The sequence below is a fragment of the Rana temporaria genome, chromosome 1 (genome assembly GCF_905171775.1).
Source record: "Rana temporaria chromosome 1, aRanTem1.1, whole genome shotgun sequence".
Lineage (NCBI taxonomy): Eukaryota > Metazoa > Chordata > Amphibia > Anura > Ranidae > Rana > Rana temporaria.
In genome coordinates, this window is record NC_053489.1 from 588,217,952 (window position 1) to 588,233,678 (window position 15,727).

Genomic DNA, 15,727 nt, shown 5'->3' on the forward strand with positions numbered 1-15,727 from the left:
CGTTTTTCCATTGAAGCTTGCTTCATAAGTAGCTTCTGGGCATGCGCGGGTGAAAAAACGTCGTTTTAAACGACGTTTTTTGCTACACACGGTCAATTTCTGTGAAGTAAAAGTTGACGTTTTGAAAAACGACACATAAAATTGAAGCATGCTTCAATTTTTTTTGGTCGTTTTTTAGAAGACATAAAACGACGTTTTCCCCCACACACGGTCATTTAAAGTGACGTTTTTAAAAACGTCATTTTTTTTCATCACATAAAGTGATGGTGTGTACGGGGCATAACAGTTCTGCAATTGTCCACTTGTTAATAGCTGACTGTGGATACCTGTAACCTGTGTTATTTATTTATTACAAGTATTTGTATAGAGCTGTCAGTTTACACAGTTTGTATATTTACATCAGTCCCTGCCCTCAAGAGCTTACAATTGAAGGTCCCTACCTCAAATGCATTCATACACATACCAGGCAGGGCCAATTTAGACAGGGGCCGATAAACCTACCAGCATGTCTTTGGAGTGTAGGAGGAAACCGGAGTACCGCCACGCAAACACAGAGGGCCAGATCCACGTAGATCGGCGTAATTTTAAGCAGGTGTAGCGTATCGTAGTTACGCTATGCCGCCGCTACTTTGAGAGGCAAGTGCTGTATTCACAAAGCACTTGCGTCTAAAGTTACGGCGGCGTAGCGTAAATGTGTCGGCGTTCAAATGACAAAGATGTGGGCGTGTTTTATGTTAATTCAACTTGACCCCACGTAAATGACGTTTTTTTTTTAACGGCGCATGTGCCGTCCGTGGAGGTATCCCAGTGCGCATGCTCGAAATCACGTCGCAAATAGTCAATGCTTTCGACCTGAATGTAATTTACGCAAAGCCCTATTCGTGAACGTTTTACGCAAACGACGTACACAACGGAAAATTAGACGCTGGCCCGACGTCCATACTTAACATTGCGTACGTCTCACAGACCCAGGGGTAACGTTACACCGAAAAAAGCCTTACGTAAACGACGTAAAAAAATGCGCCGGCCGGACGTAATTTCTAAAAATCGGTGTATCTAGCTAATTTGCATACTCTACGCGGAAATCAACGGAAGCGCCACCTAGCGGCCAGCGTAAATATGCACCTAAGATCCGACGGCGTACTAAGACGTACGTCAGTCAGATCTAGCCCCCATTCAGTCGTATCTTGTTTTATGGATACAAAACAAAGATACGACGGGGCATCCTAGAAGTTACGCAGCGTATCAATAGATACGCCAAAGTAAGTTCTTTGTGGATCTGGCCCAGAGAGAATATGCAAACGGATGGTGTTCTGGTTGGGATTCAGACCAAGAACCCCAGTGCTGCAAGACAGAAATGTTAACCGCTAATGCTGGCCATACTATACGAAGAATCGGCCAAACCCATTTTCGAAAAAGTTTGTGAGTTTGTACATAGCAGATAAGATATATGAAAAAGTCTGTGTGTAATGACACACCTTCATGTCTTTATAAAAGAAAAGGTACAATGGTGACTTGTTACCTTGAAATCCATCTATTTCCTTACTAGTTTGGCTTTATCTGCTCTGTCCATCCTGCCGGCAGAGGCGCTAACATTATACTGCTAGGTGTTTGTGATTGTTGTTCTTATATAGAGTATTATGGAGTACTATGAGTCTATGGTGCTGCAACATTTATATGGGCGATGTGCAGGGCCATCTTTAATATTGTTTGGACCCTGGGCAAACATTTTCTTGGACCCTCCTGAATCTACTATCAATTAGTGTGGGCTCAAGGGGAAGCTGCTTTGGGCCCCACAACAATGACTGGGCCTGGGGCAGACGTCCCCTTTGCCCTGTGTTAAAGATGGCTCTGGCGATGCGTTGCTGATAGTTTGCTGCAATCAAATTCATTGTTTGCTGCTAAAGACAACCTCAGTATGCCTCTGCAATATCTGCTATGGCAACATACAAACTGTCCAATTAGCTGTGGCTAACTTGTGAAGGGGCACAACTTTCCAGAAACACTGTCAGGCTGGGGATTCATTATCATGTAACCGTAACAGGAAAAATGGCGGCGCCGGACGTTATTTTGTACAGAGGGCGCCACTGACAGCTGCTGCTGTTTGCACATATAGGCCCGGATTCACGTAGCACTTACGCCGACGTATCTCGAGATACGCCGCGTAAGTGTAACTATGCGCCGTCGTATCTGTGCGCCGTGCCCACAAAACTAGATACTCCTGAAAATAGGCTTCTTCCGACCGACGTAACTTTCCTACGTTGGCGTATAGTGGGCGCATATTTACGCTGGCCGCCTCATTGCACATTTGCAAATGAGGGAGATACGCTGATTCACAAACGTAGTTGCGCCCGGCGCATCATATACGCAGTTTGCGTAAGTCGTACGCCCGGCGTAAAGTTATTCCCCATATAGGAGGCGCAACTCATGCAAAGGTATGGACCAGGGAACAGCCATCGTATTTTACGTCGTTTACGTAGTAGTACGTGAATAGGGCTGGGCCTAGGTTACGTTCACGTCGTAGGCAGTGATTCGATGTATCTTAGGGAGTAGTTTTGACGTGATTCTGTGCATGCGCACTGGGTTGCGCACACGGGACAGCGCGTGCGCCGTACGTTATTCGTATCTTTAGTACATTTAGTACGCTCAGTACATCATTTACATGGGGTCACGCCTCATTAGCATGGCTCACGCCCACTGCCACTTACGACGAGTTACGCCGAGGAAACCCAGCGTAGATTAGGGAGCAAGTGCTTTGTGAATACTGTGCTCGGCGCTCTGCGCTACGTCGGCGTAGCGTATATTCGATACGCTACGCCGGCATAACTATGCGCCAATGTATGTGAATCCGGGCCATAGTGTGCCTGCAGTGTTCAGAGCCTCTGGCAAGAATCTACTGATCCTTGCCAGTGACTGCCCCTGAGCACCCATGTGCGGTCATGTGTGTGTAGGCTTACGGCCCCTTTCACACTGCCAGACTGTTCAGGTCCGCCTGTCAGTTTTTTCGGCGGACCTGAACGCCTGCTCCATGCTTGTCTATGGAGCATCGGATGTCAGCGGTGACATGCCCGCTGACATCCGACCCAATGAAATCAGACAGATGGCGATACGTCGCCATCCATCCATGGCGGATCGGATCAGGTGAGATCTGATGAAAACGAACATGCTGTCTGTTTTCGTCCGATCTCTCCATAGCAAGCAGCGGCGCTCGACAAGCCCCATCCCGGCTCAGTGAGCAGAGAGGGACTTTTCACCCGCCGCCTCAGCAGAGATCAACTGAGAGATCTCCCGCTGAGCTGGCAGACCACTGCAAGCGGATCCGCCCCGTGTGGAAGGGGCCTAAAGTAGAACCAAAAGCAAAACTTTAGTAAGGGAAGGTTATAACCCATGTCAGTTTTTTTTTGGCATGTCACATAGAGGAAATTTCCTTTCACTTCCTCTCCCATAACTGAAACAGGAAGTGAGAGGAAATCACTCTGGGGTGTCACTAAAACTAATGTCCCTATTGGAAGATTTCCCCTCTATTACTATTCTGGTGTCAACTCAAAATTTGGAATTTTCTGTTACTTTCAATGATAACAGTAAACAAGGCAAATAATGAGGGTTCTAATCCTATCCAAAACTAAAAATAAAAAATAAAAAAGTTACATAGTAGGCGAGGTTGAAAAAAAGACACAAGTAAATCAAGTCCAACCTATGTATGTGATTTTATGTCAGAAAAACATTGTACATCCCTGTATGTTGTGGTCATTCAGGTGCTTATCTAATCGTTTTTTTTAATTATCGATGCTCCCTTCTGAGACCACCGCCAGTGGAAGAGAAATCCACATCCTTGCCGCTCTCACAATAAAGAACCCTCTACGTAGTTTAAGGGTAAAACGTTTTTTTTTACAAGTTTTACATTTTCGTTACACTTTAATGCTGTAGTAATGCCTCAGTTCACATTGCTGCGAACTCTGTGTAATTTCCAGTTGCCTATGACTTTCACGGGACATTAGAGTCTATGGGACTCTAAGTCGCATTGAAGTCGCATCAAAGTAGTGTAAACCCCTTTTTATGAGTCGCTAAACTTAAGTCGCATTGATTGGAAATGTGTGTGTTTTCTTACTTGTGTTGCAAGTCGCTTGAAAACTCGCACCAGTGAGAACCAGGGCTAAAGCACAACTCCACCTTTATTCCATACCTTATTTCCTTCGCCTTTCACTTTAAATTGGATTCAGACAACTGTATGTGAGTCTAGCCACAAGCTGTATTTTATAGAAACAGCTGTGTTATTTATAAACTTTTCATTATTTTAGAAATATTGTTATATTTAGGAATCAATATATCATATATAAAATCTCACAGGTCACAATGGAAAACTCGAAGAAATCTACAAATATAAATAGAAACTATGGCCCGGATTCACAATATATGGATATATATAGATACGCCGCGTAAGTGCAAATATGCGCCGTCGTATCTGTGCGCCGTGCCCACAAAACTAGATATGCCTGAAAATAGGCTTCATCTGGCCGACGTAACTTGCCTACGCCGGCGTATCGTGGGCGCATATTTACGCTGGTTGTAATTTCCGCTCCCATTGATTTTCTATTCAAATACAGAAATGAGGAATATACGCTGATTCACGAACGTACGTGCACCCGGCGCATGCTATACGCGGTTTGCGTAAGTCGTACGTCCGGCGTAAAGTTAAGCCCCATAAAGGAGGTGTAACTCAGCAGCAGACATGCAAAGGTCTGCACCAGGGAACTCAAGCCGTCGTATTTTACGTCATTTAACACGCAGTAACATGAGATTGGCAAAAGCAGCCCCAAGGGTTGTGCCAGTGGAATCAAACTTCCCTTCCATTGTATGTGTTGTACGCAGTGGCGGAACTACCGCCATAGCGACCCACGCGGGTGCTATGGGGCCCGCAGCCGAGTGAGGATAAAGGGGGGCCCGGTGAGGATGAGAACACTGCCAGTGCCAGCATGGTCTCCCAGCCAGGGAAAGAGAGAGGAAAGAAAGAGGCGAGCTGTCCGTAGCTGTAATAGCTTTCATTAGAACTTCCAGTGATCCCGGGGCTCACTTCACATAGCTCCACCTCTTGGTCCGGCGCCTTTGATAGACAGAACGCCGGTCCAATGCGGGACATGTGATGTCATCAAAGGAGTTGGGCCAAGAGGTGGGGCTATGTGACGATGAGCCCCGGGAAGACTGGAAATCCAAATGAAAGCTATTACAGCGGGCAATCCTGCTCTCTGCTGATCCGGCCAGCTTGCCTCTTCCTCTGCACAGGCAACGCTGCATGGGGCACAGGCAACGCTGCATTGACACTAGGGCAGCTGTGGGGGGGGGGCCCCATACAACATTTTGCTATGGGGCCCTGTGATTTCTAGTTACACCCCTGGTTGTACGTCACCGCGTTTGAGAACGAGAAGATTTTGTCTTAACAGTGTGTACTTAAAGCAAGCTTGTCGAGTTCCTCGACAAGCCTAACAAGGAACTCGACGAGGAAAACGATGTGTCTCTTCCGACGAGTTCCTCAGTTGTGTGTACGAGGCCAACTCTTTTTTCCTCGCCGGTTTCCTCGGGAAAAAAGCTCTCCCACCAAGTTTCTTGATGGATTCTGTCGAGTTTCTCGGTTGTGTGTACGAGGCCTACGAGGCCTTAGGGACTAACCTCTTGGCATAGAAACACATCAGTGCCAAATTCTCATGTACACCCAGATCATAAAAATAGCCCACGAGCAGCATAATACAACCCAGCAATGGCTTTTTTTCTTAATAAAAAGCCTCAGCCTGGCCTAACCTAGTGTTACCCAATCATTCTGAGTTTAAAAATAACAGATGAAATTGGCAACCATTTATGATCTTTAATCATCGGAAATAACTGAGATACTGTATGTAGAGGCTGCCACTGATGACCTATTCAGCATTTTCTGGGTCACCTAACGCAACCAATAAAATCAGAGCAAATCATAACGCCTGATCTGCTTATTTGCCCCAGGACAGTGACGGCAGCCAAGCAGATAGCATTTTCAGAAGAAAAGGTCAGGAATAGCAGCCTCTATATTTCTTTCCTTGTATGTTAACTTTAAGGTCATCCTTATTATAAATATGCTTGAGAGTAAATCTCTATTGCATGTACCATGTATTAGTGTATTAGTATATTGTATTAGTGTATTGTATTAGTGTATTGTATTAGTGTATTGTATTAGTGTATTGTATTAGTGTATTAGTATACGGAAAGGTTTTTTCACAGTGAGGCCGCGTACACACGACCGGTTTTCTCTGCAGAATTCAGCAAGAAACTCGATGGGAGACGTATTCTGCAGAGAAAACCGGTCGTGTGTACACTTTTCGCCGAGAAACCCGTCGAGGAACTCGTCTAGCCAAATAGAGAGCATGTTCTCTATTTCCTCGTTGGGAAATTTGGCTCGCCGAGATCCTCGGCGGCTTCACAAGGAACTCGACGAGCAAAACGACGTGTTTTGCCCGTCGAGTTTCTCGGACGTGTGTACGGGGCCTGAGAGCTGTGAAAATGTGGAACAGACTTCCTCCAGAGGTGGTTCTGGCCAGCTCAGTAGATTGCTTTAAGAAAGGCCTGGATACTTTCCTGAATGTACATAATCTAACTGAGTACTAAGATTTGTAGGTAAAGTTGATCCAGGGTAAATCCGATTGCCTCTCGGGGGATCAGGAAGGAATTTTTTCCCCTGCTGTAGCAAATTGGATCATGCTCTGCTGGGGTTTTTTGCCTTCCTCTGGATCAACTGTGGGTATGGAGTTGGGTGTATGGGATTGTACTGTGTTTTTTATTTTGTTTGTTTATTTTTTTGTGGTTGAACTGGATGGACTTGTGTCTTTTTTCAACCTGACTAACTATATGTAACTATGTAACTATATTGTATTAGTGTATTGTATTGTATTAGTATATTGTATTAGTGTATTGTATTAGTGTATTGTATTAGTGTATTGTATTAGTGTATTGTATTAGTATATTGTATTAGTGTATTGTATTAGTATATTGTATTAGTGTTTTGGAAAAAAAATAGCTTTATTCAAACATGCATTGGGGAACTTGTGATTGCACAACATAGACTAGTAACGGCTTATGCATAATCCCAACCACTGGATTTCTATAAGATTTATTATGTTTGACTTTTTTGCTGAGATTTTGTTTCCTCTTTTTGACATCGCTATCACATGGGATTTAATAATCGATGAGCTTGCTGTTTCGGGTAGGTGAGACTGCAATAACAAAGCATAGATAGGGTGATATATAATATTTTGCGTGACCCTTGCTTCTAACAGATAACATACACAGAGACTTTTTGAGCTGGGAAAACAATGTGTGGCTGATCCAAAGAGGAAGCTGGGTTTGGAAATGAAACTGCTTGTTTTTCATATTTAGGAGAATTCATAAAATAAGGAAGTGATTTTTATTTTTTCAATACACTGTATGTGTGGTAGATTTGTCTTTTAGTCTCATATCTTAAACTAAACATGCCTGTGTGATAAAACATGTTAAAGAATGAGAATGACATTGGGAACACTAGTGGCAAAGAGCCATGGCCACCAATAATGGTGTACTACTAGTCCTTATGTACGGGGCACAGGGTTGCCACCTGTCTGGGATTCACCCGGACAGTTCGGGTTTTGAATCATGTGTTTGGGTTTCAGTCCCCTGAATCCCGGACACATTATTCAGACAGGAATGTGGCTCAGAACAGGGCCTGATAGGAGGGTGAGGGGCACTATGCACGCCACATTACTATTCTCTTTGGAGCGCCTAAAGGTGTCCCAGGTCTGTTAAATCATATAGTTCAGGGATATGCAATTAGCAGGCCTCTAGCTGTTGCAGAACTACAAGTCCCACGAGGCATTGCAAGACTCTGACAGCCACAAGCATGACATCCAGAGACAGAGGCATGATGGGACTTTCACAACAGCTTGAGGACCGCTAATTGCATATCCCTGATATAGTTCATGGCAAAAAAATGTTTTTTGCTGTGCGCTACTAAAGTGTTTGGGTTTGGCTTGAAGAAAAAGTGGCAACCCTAACAGGGCCAAGGGCAGCAAGGGGAATTGGATATAAGCAGGGAGGCTGATCAGCGCAGGGGGTGGAGGGGGGGGGCAATGATCCCCTGTATGGCTGTCTCTGCAGCAGCTGAAAGCCAGCAGGAGGGAGAGGAGGATAAGCCATCTTTCAGCTGCTGCAGGGAGAGCCATACAGGGGATCAGTTCCAGTAATTGCTCCCCACCACACTTATCCCCATCTTCTTCCCCCTGCTGCCCGTGCTCCCCACCTGCAGCACTGCTGGCTTCCCTCCTTTCCTCTCCCGCTGGAAACTGTAGGCACACAATGGGATCCTTAAGGATGGAGTAAGTCTTATTTACTGTCCCCTTCCTTTCTTGAATGAACACAATGAGTAATCGGTACCGATCACTCACTGTATTCATTTATAACTGAAGCATAATAAACTGTGTTTACTATGCTTTAGTTTGTGAATGAACAGGCGTCTCTGTACAGAGTGATTTCTGTTCATTCACTGTCCAGTGCAGCTGAGGTTGCAGAGCAAGTGAATGAAGAATTCATATTCCCAGTCCCTTTCTCTGTGTGTTTAGATATTTCACCACAATCTCTCCTCTTCCTTATTCCCAGCAATGTTATGAAAAAAAAACAAAAAATAAATAAAATGTAAAACAAAATGGAAAGGTTGTTGAAAAAATAATAAATCATTGTTTGAAAAAAACAAAACAAATGAAGACTCATTCATATGGGGTCTCTGGCCTATACCGTGTGAGTGAGTGGTCTGTTTGTGTGGCTGGACGCAGTGGCGCTACAAACGCAGCCTATGGCTACGCACCTATGGCTACGCACCTATGGCTAAGCACCTATGGCTAAGCACCTATGGCTACGCACCTATGGCTAAGCACCTATGGCTACGCACCTATGGCTAAGCACCTATGGCTACGCACTATGGCTACGCACTATGGCTACGCACCTATGGTTAAGCACCTATGGCTACGCACCTATGGCTACGCACCTATGGCTAAGCACCTATGGCTACGCACTATGGCTAAGCACCTATGGCTACGCACCTATGGTTAAGCACCTATGGCTACGCACCTATGGCTACGCACCTATGGCTAAGCACCTATGGCTACGCACTATGGCTAAGCACCTATGGCTACGCACCTATGGCTAAGCACCTATGGCTACGCACTATGGCTACGCACCTATGGCTACGCACCTATGGCTAAGCACCTATGGCTATGCACCTATGGCTAAGCACCTATGGCTACGCACTATGGCTACGCACCTATGGCTAAGCACCTATGGCTACGCACCTATGGCTAAGCACCTATGGCTATGCACCTATGGCTATGCACCTATGGCTAAGCACCTATGGCTACGCACTATGGCTACGCACCTATGGCTAAGCACCTATGGCTACGCACCTATGGCTACGCACCTATGGCTAAGCACCTATGGCTATGCACCTATGGCTGTGTTTGTACAGTTGCTGTGTCCCAATAGCAAAATATAGGTTGCCTGCACACAGCTCCAACCATATAAAAAAGTGCTAATTCACACTGTACAGGCCACAGCACCCATGTGAATGAGCTCCAGGACCTTATTCACACACACAGCTTTATTTATTAACTAATAAATGTCCTATTAGCAAAAATATTCAAGTAGGCTGTACGGGGCCCTGTTTTTTTAAATAGCAGCCCTGTAGAGAGGAGTCTGTTTTTTCCATCAAGTCAGACTTTTGTGATTATATCCTGGTAATGGCAAAGATTGGATCTTCACCCCGCCTAGTGATCTGTAGGAGCCTCCCCAGTGATCTGCAGCTGACGTCTATATTATACATCAGTACACAGTTCTCATGTATGCACACTTTATTAAGCCTAGTACATTCGGGCCAAATGTCGGGCGGCATAAATGGGTTCAATAGAAATTGTCCGACATTCAGCCCGTGTGTACTGCAGCCGGTCTGACAGAAGTTCGGCTGGCTGCTGTCAAAGGGGCATGACCAAAAAAGGTCTACCAATCGGCTCCCGATCAGCGTTCTCAGCCAATGGCTAAGAGCTCTGACCGGAGTGTTCTTTAGGGTTGCTGTCCCCCTGGCGTGAGAAGGACGGGAAGGCAGTGATCCCCAACCCCCCTTCCCCCGGGGGAGATGGACGGGAAAATCATAGGCCCCCTTACCTTCGGAGGCAGATGGCAAGGATCCGGGGTAGGGCTGCTGCTCTTCTCTCTGGGGCCGTTGGTTCTCCTCCCAGCCCCTCCTGAGACCCGATTCCCGATTGGCCGGGAGGAAAATCAGGAAGACAATAGCGGATATTAATTTGCTATTGTCACACAACTGGGTGGGCTCAGGACACAGTGCTCTATGCCCAAGCCCACCCTTTTTTTAAGCTAATTAGAGCCTCAGGCTCTAATCATGTGCTTAAAAAAAAAACATTGAAACCCATGCGTCCGGCACTCTGTATGTAGATTAGGTGCCGGACGCATGCGCCCCTTATAGACGGGCCTCCACAGTTTACATGGTCATATGCAGCATGCTTTCAGCTACACTTATCTTACATTTGCTGTCATTCTGATTTACTTAATGTGGGGGTTCTGAGCTTCTTTCTAATAATGATAATATAATGCGGTCCATATAATAACAATCAAAGAATACATGTATAGATTTATTTTCATTCAGCTTGCAGGAAAGAAATCTAACAGATTTCTCCATCCACTGTAATGGCACAGATGGAAGAATCTCCTTAGCCGGGCTGTCAGAATACTCGAACAGTACCTGCATCTCATTGGATGCAAGCACTGTTTTGCTGACAATTTTCTGAGAGGCTTCTTTCAAAAAAGCAATTTAACAATTGACTTTTGTAAAACATAGCGGTGCCCGCACTGCATGAATTTTGGCTGAGCCAACAGGAATTGGCCTAAATTGGAATAGTCTATGGGCCGGATTCAGAAAAGAGATACGCCGGCGTATCTCCTGATACGCCGTCGTATCTCTGAGTCCGGCCGTCGTACCTATGCGCTTGATTCATAGAATCAGGTTAATACGCATAGATCTCCCTAAGATCCGCCAGGTGTAAGTGACTTACACCGTCGGATCTTAGGCTGCAATTCCAGGTCGGCCGCTAGGTTGCGCATCCGTATTATTACGCAAGGAATATGCAAATGAGGAGTTACGCCGATTCAGAAACGAACGACCGCCCGGCGCTTTTTTTTTACGTCGTTAGCGTTTGGCTTTTTCCGGCGTATAGTTACCCCTGCTATCTGAGGCGTAGCTAATGTTAAGTATGGCCGTTGTTCCCGTGCCGAGTTTTGAATTTTTTACGTCGTTTGCGTAAGTCGGTCGTGAATACGGATGGACGTAATTTACGTTCACGTCGAAAGCATGACGATTTGCCGGCGTCATTTGGAGCATGCGCACTGGGATTAAGTCGCGGCCGGCGAATGCGCAGTTCGTTCGGCGCGGGGACGCGCCTGATTTAAATGTTACACGCCCCCTACCCGCGGAATTTGAATTCCGCCGGGGGATTTACGTTAGGCCGGCTCAACTTTACAGGCAACTGCTTTGTGAATAAAGCACTTGCCTGAAAAAGTTGCGCCGGCATAACGTAAATGAGATGTTTTTTTTACTTATCCCCTGTCAAGTACAGAAAGGTGGTGATAAATGTTGATTTAGAAATAGTCTTGTGTTGTTTCTTCAATAAAATATGGAATAATAAAAGCCATATTGAGAAATTAATAGGCATTTGAAAATGTCATTTTTATGACAAATCACGTTTGATGGATTATTTGTGGTTATTGTGAGATACAAAGCAAGATTTATAGTGCTTTATTTGCTTTGTGTACTTTTTTGATAAGATTATTGCGCAATATGTGCATGTTTTGTCGGGAAATAACACAGGACTATTCCTGAATCAACAAGACAAACAAAAAAACGTGGAGTGTTGTATATTATTACCACCTTTCTGTAGCAGTGGCGGCTGGTGCTCCATTTTTTGGGAGGGGCGGAAAACAACCCCCTCCCTCAGTGGGTGATACTCACATGGTCGGGCTCTGCATTGTGTGTTGGCGGCATAGGCTTGCTCACAATCGCCCTATGTAGTACAGATTCTCCCTGTTTAGAACCGTGATATTTCACCAAAGCCCCCTAACAGGGCTCCTAAAATAATTGTAAAAAAATAATAAAAATAAAAACTACTGACACTGTCCACTGCCCTACTGACACCAATATTTGCCCTGCTGATACTGTCCATTGCTCTGCTGACATTATCAGTATATATACACATGCACACCCATGCAAACATGTTTGAGCTTTGGAGTGCACACCCTAATGCAATAGGATGTGCAACCTAGGCTGTGCACACCTATGGTGGTGATCCCCCAATGAAGTCACATGCTGTGACGTAACGCGTAGGGCATGGCCGGAGACAGACGCGGACCGGAAGTGACGTGAAAAGGCGCTCAAACGCTGTGTTTTAATTCCTTTGCACTTTTAAAGCTTATTTTATGTAAGAGTCCATTTGTTTACATAAAATGCCCCTTTATTTGAATTTACTACACTATGAAGGACATTTTTTCTTTTGAATTCCTATTTCAACTGGAGCCTGTAGAGATTTGGTAGCAGTTTAAAGTCTGGCATTTTGGAGTCTGGATGCTGGCTTACCCTATGGGTTTCAGGAAGGCGTGAATATACCAGTAAGAGGATCCTGGAGTGATATATTTGAAGGTTGGATATTCCTTTATATTTTAAAGGCTGGATATTCGCTGGTTTAACCAGCGGGTGGAACAAAGAAAAAATGAACCACATGAATGTGTGGATGGGGGAATCACTCCCAGTGAGCTTTTGTATTCTGCTGGGGGGAAGCCTTTCCACATTGCTTCTATGGATGCAGGAATCTTAGTTTTGTAGACTGAACAAAAAAAAAACCTGACAATGTGTACCCAGCTTTAGTATACACGGAAGTGTATACAAAATGTATAGACAAACGACACACCCCTGCCACACCCCCAGGTGCGGCAAAAATATATTTTACCTGCTCTGTGCAAAGGTTGTTTACCTCCTCTTCTTGTAGTCCACCGCTTGCACTGTCAGCTTCTCCCTCCTTTCGGTGCCTCCTCCCTCTCATGCATGTGTTCTCCTGAGCCAGGCTGTGTGCTCCCATAGACACACACAGCATTGGTAAGCCAGGCCTCTGCTCCCTCCTCATAAGATTTGACTGACAGTGTGCTGTTCTCCTTATAGTTATTTGTACATTACATTATTAATCTTTATTTCTACATGTTTGTTTTCATGCATTTCTTTCACTGCTGCCATCTGCTGGCCAGAATTTGCATGCCACACGTCCCTGTTCTTGTTAGTAAGGTTTTTTCTAAATTGGAGGCGTGGACTCTTGCTGGGCAGGTCTCTTCACTGGGAGCAGCCATTTTCAGTATCTCCTCATGGCTGTGTGACTAGACACTCCACATTTTTGGGCTCGTGAGAAGGCATCAGTTTTTGACCACGCAGAAGTCAGCAGAAGTCAGCAGTAGTTAGCAGCAGCTCAGCAGCAGCTCTGCAGCCACAGCAGCTAGCCTCAGGACATATTCTAACAAGTCAGCATTGATACCACAACTACAGAACAGTATTGTATCACCGTTTGTTGTCTTATCTGGATTGAATAAACCCACGCTGATTTCATCTTCATGTCTGAGTCTGGATCCATCTAACCTGAACATCTGCCGGTCCTGTCTGCCCCACTGCTTGGATACGAAGGTAAGAAGTCACACAGCTATTATCAGTTATACCTTCATTCGCCTTCATGTGGGAACAGAACAGTCAAAAACTGCCTTAATGTCCACACCCCAGTCACAGATTCCCTCAGAGTTACCACACTAAGGAATCGCCCTGCAACAGGCCTATCTGCAGCGAATCTGCCCGGCTACAGTGCATGTTCCTCAAGTCTCAGGGCAAGCACCGCATGTCCACAGTATCTTTACTGTTGCCTGAAAGCCTCCACAACTCATCAAGCCGTTTTCTATATCACATATCAACCTTTGCTCGCATAGCAGAACTGTTAACGCACACGGGGTCCCTCTCTAACCTAAACCCCCGCAAATCACTTAAAACACCTGAGGAACCTTGCCAGAGTCCCCCAGCGCAGCCGCACTGCGATTTTCAGCCCCCAATTCAAAAGTTTATTTTCTTAAAGAGACAGCGCACCTTAAATCAAAATGGAAAAAAAGGACCTTGCACAGTTCCCCAGTGATGAAACAGAGCTAATGCAGCCTGATACTGATCACCAAGAAGTACAGGAAGCAGAACCCACACTTCCAGCAGACCAAATCGTGCGACCAAGACGCTCCCTCAAACCGACAATAAAGGTCAGGGAAAACTATCAAACCACAAAAGATGAGCTATGCGATAACCTGGAAGAGCTATGGGAGCGAGTTTCCTCCCTCATGTCAGGACTTAAATCCTCTGGTGATACCTCAAGCTTACAAGTTGGCATCAGGCGGCTGAACACAGCTCATGAAGGATACAAGAGACTGTTCACAAGGTATATAACCTTTCTAAAAAACGTTAATAATGATGAAGCCCTTTCAGAACTGAGCAAGGCAGAATCTATAGACATTCAAAGAGACACCATGGTGCTGCTTGCTAAAGATAAAGCGGAACTCCGCATCTCCCATTTGCAAGAAACTAGATCACACAGATCAAATTCATCCAAACATTCCTCTCGGTCATACAGATCATCGTGCTCAAGAAGCTCAACCCTAAGCGACAGACTACTAGAGGCCCGCATAAACGCAGAGCAATCCAAAGCCAGACGTTCCTTCACTGAAAAAGAAGCTCTGGCAAAAGCAGAAGCAGAGGCCAAGAGGGCAGACGCAGAAGCAGAGGCCAAGAGGGCAGACGCAGAGGCAGAGGCCAAGAGGGCAGAAGCAGAGGCCAAGAGGGCAGACGCAGAAGCAGAGGCCAAGAGGGCAGAAGCAGAAGCAGAGGCTCGAATAAAGATTCTTGAATCAGAGATGGAAGAGGAAGTTGCATTAGCTAAAGTAAGACTACTTGAGCAAGCATTAAGCCAAGGTCTTGATCCAGTCTGCTCGCTACCACAGGAGGTAGAAGATTCAGCTTACCGCACCAGCGACTATGTGCTGAAACAATTATCTGCATTACCCCCAGTATGCAGTACCATCCAAGCTGACAACGCCGAAACCTCAAAGTCATGTCCACCTACAGTGCCAGTGTCACTTACAGCACCCGAGAAATCTGATGGTGTTCACCCAGATGTGCCTTCTCAAGGACAGTTATTACGAAACTACAAAAAGGGCCATCAGGCGTTTCCTGGCCTACCTCAACAGCTCAAGCAGCAGTCCTCACGATCTACAGAGACTAGATCACAGCTCAATCCTGCAGCAGCATCATTCTACCTGGATGCATCTCACCCTTTCACGCCGCAAAGCCTACACGCCCCGGCGGCACCACAGGTTGTCGTGGCAACAAGCAGTGAGAAATCAGATATGTCTGAGTTGGCCAGGATTATGGCGAGCAGAGAGCTAATTAACACAAGTCTCTCAAAATTTGATGACCGTGCAGAGAGCTACAGAGCTTGGAAGGCAACTTTCAAGGCCACCATTGCCAACCTCAAACTAGACGCAGAGAAGGAGCTCAACCTCATGATCTCATGGCTGGGTCCAAGCTCCACAAATCGCATCAAGAGCCTCAGAA

General features: G+C 45.6%; 1 protein-coding gene across 4 annotated transcripts in view; it reads left to right on the plus strand.

Moving 5' to 3' along the window:
• Positions 1-15,727, plus strand: part of RBM47 (RNA binding motif protein 47) — a 194,561-nt gene that overhangs the window by 102,321 nt on the left and 76,513 nt on the right. The window lies entirely within an intron of this gene.